The sequence below is a fragment of the Taudactylus pleione genome, unplaced genomic scaffold (genome assembly GCF_031769625.1).
Source record: "Taudactylus pleione unplaced genomic scaffold, aTauple2 ptg001956l, whole genome shotgun sequence".
In the NCBI taxonomy this organism is placed as follows: domain Eukaryota; kingdom Metazoa; phylum Chordata; class Amphibia; order Anura; family Myobatrachidae; genus Taudactylus; species Taudactylus pleione.
In genome coordinates this window covers 1,303,967-1,312,121 of record NW_028286352.1, presented here as the reverse complement: position 1 = coordinate 1,312,121, position 8,155 = coordinate 1,303,967, and positions in this window count along the sequence as shown.

Genomic DNA, 8,155 nt, shown 5'->3' with positions numbered 1-8,155 from the left:
CGTCTGGTACTCCATGCCTGCTTCCGGGGCTTGACCGATTTCTTAGGGCCAGCCTGTCGAGGAAACGAGTGTGGTTTGGGCCTGCCCTGGGCCCTAGATGACCGAAAGGACGATGGTCCCGAACCAGAAGGAGCAGCGGCCGACGGGAGACAGGCAGATTTGGCTGCCGCCAGCGTGGCCACAATCTTATCCAGATCCGGACCGAAGAGAACTTCTCCGGTAAACGGCAACGCTTCCAGACCTTTCTTGGAATCTGCGTCCGCCTTCCAGGATCGCAGCCACAAGGTGCGACGAGCAGCTACCGCTGCTGAAGAAATTCTAGACACCAGAGTACTAATGTCTAGAGCCGCCTCGTTGATGTAGGTGGCCGAATCACGGAGATTGCCAATCAACTCCGCCTGATCGGCCGGACAGTCGGATTCAAAAGAAGCCTCTAATGAATCCGCCCAGCGCTCCATCGCTCTGGCAACCCAGCAAATGGCCATAGCCGGCCGTGCTGCCCCCCCTGCAAGGGAATAAGCGGACTTCAGGCAGATTTCTACCTTGCGGTCCATAGCATCCTTAAGGGAGGGCATGGATGGCATCGGCAATGTGGCACTATGGACAAGACGGGTCACGTGAGAATCCACCTGTGGAGGGGATTCCCACTTCGCAAAATAATTATCCGCGAACGGATAAGCCACCGCCAGGCGTCTCTGCGGCTGGTATCTTTTGCCAGGTTGTTTCCACGCCTCCTCTAAATGGTCCACCAACTGACCCGAAAGAGGAAAGACTGTGGCATCGCCCTTCACATCTTTGAAAAAGGCATACTTAGAATTAGCCGCTGGGGGAACTTCGTCCTCAATCACCAAGGCTGTGCGGACCGCCCGAATAAGTCCAGGAATATATACTTTGGACTTAGCATCAGCGTCCTTAGTATGGAGAGGTTCCTGATCGTAAGGATCTAGAATCTCCCCATCATCAGACGTCCCTTCGTCATCCTCATAAGGAGCGGACAGAGACGCCACCGGCCTTTTATGAGACCGCATCACAGACTCCCCTTGCAACACATCCGACAAGTGCTGTACAGAACTCGTCAGGGAGTTAACCCACGCTGGCTCCTGAGAACCTGGGAGCGGGGAAATAGGGAGACTGTGGGGTACCACCAATTGTCGTGGGAACCCCTGCATGGGTGACGACACCACAGACTGCTGGGACAAACCCATCGGAGTAAACGCGGGCTGCGGAGCTAACTGGCCCACTAAAGCTGTTAACGCCTGAGCGAAACAAGCCCAGGGCGGCTCCTGTACCGGTGCTGTAACCGTAATAGGCCGCGCCATGGACAAACACTGCCGGCAAAGGCCCTCCGCGCTACCCTCCCCCTCCGCTAACGGTACTTTGCACGTGGTACACTGTAGCCGGAGGGGAAAATCACTTTCAGACATGATGGCACCACGTATGTGACCTCTCTCACCAATTAAGTATTAAATAGGCGAGAGACCACCCTGCAGCACCGCACCGCAAGGGCTTTAGCAGAAAGAACAGGGACAGTAATAAAGCTGACAGTTTAGAGAAGAAAAGATTACAGGCAGCAGCGCTAGCACAGTCACATACAATGCAGAAAAATAACAATTCCTGCACTAACAGCGCTGATCATTCAACTACACAGACACAGGGCCTGGTAGGACACAGCGCTGCATACACAGACCTGACCACAGCGGAGGAGAGGTATGCGGGGGGACCCAGACCACGATGCTTCCGTCCAGCGCTTCCAGCAGCGTTCACCATGCGTTCTGGAGAAGATGGCCGCCGAGGAGCAGAGAGGAGGCTGGCCTGGGGGAGGAGCGCTGCCACAGGACCAGTCGGCAGCATGCAGAGAGGGCTGTGTGCAGCGGGGGAGGCGCCGGCTGTGAGACAGGGAAGGCACGCTCCCCTGGCATGCATTTAACCCCTGGGACGCCGCAGCGCTACCGCTCTGCTGCGGTCCGCTGTCCCAGGGGGTAGTGGAAGCGCAGGTTGGTCGCCTGGCTCCACGCTGCAGCCAGTCCCCAGGGAGCCCCCTGCCTGGGGACTTAGGACCATGTGATCAGCGGGGACCCACCGCGGGACCCCGCTGCTTACCTCTGTCCCCCTTGAATCCGGCCATGGTCCGGAGCATCTGGGGTCACCGCTAGCTGTGACCCCAGACGCCCACCAGCATCCCCGGATCAGTACCGGCGTTCTGGTACCGGCGGGGTGTAGGGAAGACAGCATGGACGTCAGGACTGACTGTCCATGCTGTTCATCCAGTTGTGCAGCCACAGCTGCATGAAGAATAAGCTTCAGGGGCTCTTCTAGCCCCCACTCCAACAGGTGCACCCGACTCCGGCCGGGCACCAAACTAAACTGAGGTGCCTTGGCCCGGGGGCGGGGTATAGGAGGGGGACCTAGTGCATCCTGGGAGGCTGAAAGCTTAACTCTTTGGTGCCCTGCGACTGACGTCACACCTATACCCCCAAGGTATCCTGTGGATACCCTATGGACCCTGAAGTAGAAACATTAGGTGTGGCCAAATCAACTGTTTGGAACATTCTTAAAAAGAAAGAACGCATCGGAGAGCTCAGCAACACCAAAAGACCCGGAAGACCACGAAAAACAACTGTGGTGGATGACAGAAGAATTATTTCCCTGGTGAAGAAAAACCCCTTCACAACAGTTGGCCAAATCAAGAACACTTTCCAGGAGGTAGGTGTATATGTGTCAAAGTCAACAATCAAGAGAAGATTTCACAAGAGTGAATATAGAGGGTTCACCACAAGATGTAAACCATTGGTGAGCCTCAAAAACAGGAAGACCAGATTAGAGTTTGCCAAACAACATCTAAAAAAGCAATTACAGTTCTGGAACAACATACTATGGACAGATGAGACAAAGATCAACTTGTACCAGAGTGATGGGAAGAGAAGAGTATGGAGAAGGAAAGGAACTGCTCATGATCCAAAACATACCACCTCATCAGTGAAGCATGGTGGTGGTAGTGTCATGGCGTGGGCATGTATGGCTGCCAATGGAACTGGTTCCCTTATATTTATTGATGATGTGACTGCTGACAAAAGCAGCAGAATTAATTCTGAAGTGTTTTGGGCAATATTATATGCTCATATTTAGTCAAATGCTTCAGAATTCATTCGACGGCGCTTCACAGTGCAGATGGACAATGACCCAAAGCATACTGCAAAAGCAACCAAAGAGTTTTTTAAGGCTAAAAAGTGGAATGTTATGCAATGGCCAAATCAATCCCCTGACCTGAATCCGATTGAGCATGCATTTCACTTGATGAAGACAAAACTGAAGGGAAAATGCCCCAAGAACAAGCAGGAACTGAAGACATTTGCAGTAGAGGCCTGGCAGAGCATCACCAGGGATGAAACCCAGCGTCTGGTGATATCTATGCGTTCCAGACTTCAGGCTGTAATTGCCTGCAAAGGATTTGCAACAAAGTATTAAAAAGTGAAAGCTAGATTTAGGATTGTTTAGTTTGTCCCATTACTTTTGGCCCCTTAAAAAGTGCGAGGCACATATAGAAACCGTTGTAATTCCTACACCGTTCACCTGATTTGGATGTAATTACCCTCAAATTAAATCTGAAAGTCTGCAGTTAAGGCACATCTTGTTTGTTTAATTTCAAAGCCATTGTGGTGGTGAATAGAGGCCAAAATATGAAAATTCTGTCAATGTCCCAATATTTATGCACCTGACTGTATAATGCCCACAAAAGTGGTGTCCCTTATGCAATGCCTCCCAATAGTGGTGCCCATTATGCAGTGCCCCCAGTAGTGGTGCTTCTTATGTAGTACCCCCTATGCACTGTCCCTAGTAGTAGTGCCCCCAGTAGTAATGCCCTCTGTAGTAGTGCCTCCAGTAGTAGTGCCCCCAGTAGTAATGCCCCCCATAAGTAGTGCTCCCCAGTAGTAGTGCCCCAGTAGTAATGCCCCCATTAGTAGTGCCCCCAGTAGTAATGCCCCCATTAGTAGTGCCCCAGTAGTAATGCCCCCATTAGTGGTGCCCTCAGTATTAGTGTCCCTTACACAAAAACAAACACACAATACTTACCTATGCCATTAAACTGCTCCAGTGCTCCTAGAAATTATGGGAGAGACGTCATTACATATCTCCCTTCAACAGGGGTGTATCTAGGGGTCCGTGCGCCCCTGGCAAAGTAAGGGACTGGCACACTGGCACCCCTCCCCCTTCCTTGCTACTGAAAAGCACTGATAATAGGGACTGACAGGAGCGACATCAAATGAAATATACTGTCTCTCCAGTTCCGGCTCCTAATCTCCCTCCGGTTCCAGGCCAGTTACTTACAATACTCAGCATCTTTCGGATGCTCCCCTCCTGGCCATGGCAGCGGTCCGGGCTCTTGTCCTGTCATGACATCATGCGCGCTGTGCCACGGTACACCGGCCAGTGTCACAGGGCTCTATGGAGATCAAACAGCAACTGCTCGCGGCAGCTGGCCCTGCATCAGTGTGTTCCCACAAGGGTCCGGCCCAGCGGGAACTCTCCTGAGTTCCCAGTGGCCCAATCTGCCCCTGGCAGCAGCGCCGCTTGATAGAAAGAACTGGCCGCCAGGGAGCTCAGGAGCCGGGTGCCCGCTGGTAACAAAATCTCAGCGGGCACCCGGCACCTCTCCAGCTCGACGCCTCCCTGTGCAACTGGCCGGGTAAGGTGGGCTGGAGGAGGCTGAAATCATTCCGCCTCTAAATAGAACTGATGGAACGCAGTTCCGCCCCATTCTGGCCCACTTTAGTCCCTACATATACCCCCTAATGTTGTGTTTTGCCAATCGCCTTATACACTTCCTCCCTCCTTCAACTATTTTGTCCCTTACTAACACTGATATATATGATATACTCTTAAGCTGGGTACACACCTGTCGATATATCGTTCTGTCAATCGACATATGATACAGTATATCGCGAGTGCATTGGCACTGTCATTCACAGACATATTAGGTCAGTCCTGCAGCACAGCCGATGCTGAAATATCTTGCAGATGTATAATGGTGCATCTGCCTGTGTGTAGGGGCGACCTGCTGGGGCTCACCTCCTCCTGCACCCAGCTCACCTTTGGGGCATTTCAAGGAGAAAAGCTGCTGCTGATCCCTTCTGCAAACCATGTTTTAGTCACCGGCCTGTGACTAGGAAGCAGTTTGCTGCACAGGCCGGATCATCAGCACTGCGGGCCTCTCTCCTCTGATACATCTCTCACTAAGGGGTCTATTTACTAAGCCTTGGGTGGAGATAAAGTGAAGGAGATAAAGTACCAGCCAATTAGCTCCTAACTGTCATGTCACAGGCTGTGTTTGAAAAAATGACAGTTAGGAACTGGTTGGCTAGTACCATAGCTCCATCCAAGGCTAAAGCCGCATATACACTAGATTGTAGGGTGGATCCATGCACTTTGCTGGCCTGGAAGCACCCAACCTGCCCCACCACAAAACAAAACATAATAAAGACTTGTGCCCCATTTATCAAAGTGTTTCAGTCTTAAAAACTAATTTTCAGTGAATTTTAGCAGTTTTCTGTATTTATTAATGCTAGGTTTAAGCAGTGCTATCAGCACTTCGCCCCCATCAATTAAGCTGGCTTGTTTTTATATTTATCATTGAGCGCTATCGCTAAAATAGCGCTCATTTACCGTATAATTATTCGGTAGCCTCTGCCCCTGTTAATGCTCGGACCTGTGGCGTTTGCCCGGCACTCTCTCTCCTTGCTAAATACAAGGAAAATTTGGTGAAAAAAATAGTGAGTGATAACGTTAATTATCACTTCACCGCTTGTGCTTTGATAAATTGGTGTCCGGTCCTTTCCAAGGAGGAAAAATATTGTTTGTCAGCGAAGCTTACATAGAGAAACAGCGCTGACAGAGAAAATAACATTAGCGCTCGCCGCAAACAAGTAGAATAATAAATAAAGGCAATAAAATGATTAAAAAAAACACGGCGAGCGAAACAGATATTTATCACTACACTTAAAACTCATTAGTAAATGGAGCCCTCTGTATGTTATGGAATGTTTAGTATAACAGCTGCCTTATTACAGTCACACCCCAGGTTTCAGCATTGAATCACAAAAGCCGCTGTCACTGTGAGATAAGCAGAGACATCAGAATGACCTATTTCCCGAGGAGATGAACCTAGCATTTATGACTGAATTAACCCAGAATCAATTAATTAGCTTATATAAAATAAGTCATTTGTATCAATTAATTAGCTGACCCCCCAGTTCATTCAGTTAGAGAACCCGTGCCAATCTCAGCAGCTGGCAGATACATGACAGATGAAACAGGTCAGGCTGACGTCTTTGCCTAAAGTGAAACAGACTGAACACTGCTCATGAGAAGGTCGATGAAGGACAATGGTTAAAGAACTATTGTGTCAATTCTATTCATGTAATGAAGGTTACAACAACAGCTATCTCAAGTCAACAGATGATAGCCTTATGGAAAAGTGAGCTTCTACTGCACTGGAAGGTCGAGTTACAGTATTTTATCACATTACATACAAAGCTTAAGGTGTGATAATTATAACACACTTGTTATTTAATTCCTGTGGCATTCTGAGCAGTGGTGTTATCTGTACGAAGTTATCTGTAGTATCAGTATCACACAGAACACCTAAGCACAGTAGACAGAGAACAATGGTTGCTTTTCCCAGTGAGACCTTAGTTAAGTAACCACTAATAGGCACCATGTCCCAGGTGGTATGACGTCTAGCTGTCAGCAAGAGATTCCACCGGACAATGCGTTACTGTTTTACGGAAAGCTTTTATGAGCGTCTACCATTTTGAAAACAGATATTCCAGCTTTCAGCAATTCCTTACATTCATACGATAAAGAAAAAAAAGGTTTTATTAAAGCAAAAGGAAGAGTGGGCCTGATTCAGACCCGGTCGCAAGCGCTGTGCGCTCGCAACTGGGTCGATGGTGGGCCAGTGCGCACACGTGGCGTGCACACTGTGCGTGCGCAAGCCCCGGAGTGAGCGCAAAAAGCGCTCGCTCCGGGACTCACTACAAAAGGGGCGGCTGTCGATGTTGATCGACAGCTCGACCCCTTTTGTAGGCGTGGCCAGGGGGTGGCTTCACAAACGGAGGCGTTCCCAAGCGAACCCCTGCCGTTTGTGGGCTGCCTCACTGACATCACCAGTGTTGTCAGTGAGAGAGCTGCCACCTCTGTTAGAGCCGAAAGCTCTAGGGGCTTACGGCCACGAGACTCTACCACAAGGGTCTCGTCACAAGCCCGATGGTCGCGATGGTCTTGCATCATCATGGCCGCTCGCATAAGCTGTGAGTGGTAACCCACAGCTATGCGAGCGGCCAAGAGGCCGCAACTTAAAAACCAAGCACCCGCCCTGATTCAGAGCGAGCGCTCGCTTTTTGCGAGCGCCTCTGAATCAGGCCCAGAGAACGGAATACATTTTTTAATTAACATATTTAATAAGCAGCTGTATTCTGGGAACTCAAAGAATTGAAGCCGTGTAGTATTTGTTACTTTGCTGTATCTGTAGAGAAGGAGGCTACCCTTATGCCACCCCTTGGTGGTGTCTAGGTGTCAGGTGGGTAGCTTCCCCTCACTAAAGCTAGGTATAGTACACACTTATACAATCATGCTTTTGATGCAGCTTTAATTCCGATGACATTCTAGTGCAGATTCATGCGTACCCACCTTTAGGAATATATTTACAATACTAAAGGGTATTTTTTTAGAAGTGGAGATGTTACTCATAGTAACTTTAGTAAATACATCCCTAACAATCTACCATGCGATCCAGGAAACTAAAATATCTGCTGAAAAGACACAGAGACGGCGCAGCTGCTGGAGAAGTGTGGGCAGAAGCCTCGGAGAGAATGGTGAAATTGGGTACACACTTCTCTGTTTGTGTGATATTTTGTGTTATCAAAAGAACAGCTTGACAAGTGTATTGGTGTGTAAGATGGCTACCACAGACTGTAGCAGATGTCATCTAATGGAATCAGCCTATCCAGGGGCTACGGAGGGAAAATGTGGAGCCAAGCGAGGAAATGACCCAACAGAGGAGGGCTGTGGAGGTACCTAATACAATCAGTGTTCCAGCAGTGGGTCTCAGTATAGGTTGCCCCCATAGTGTGATCACTAGATTGGATATATTGACCAT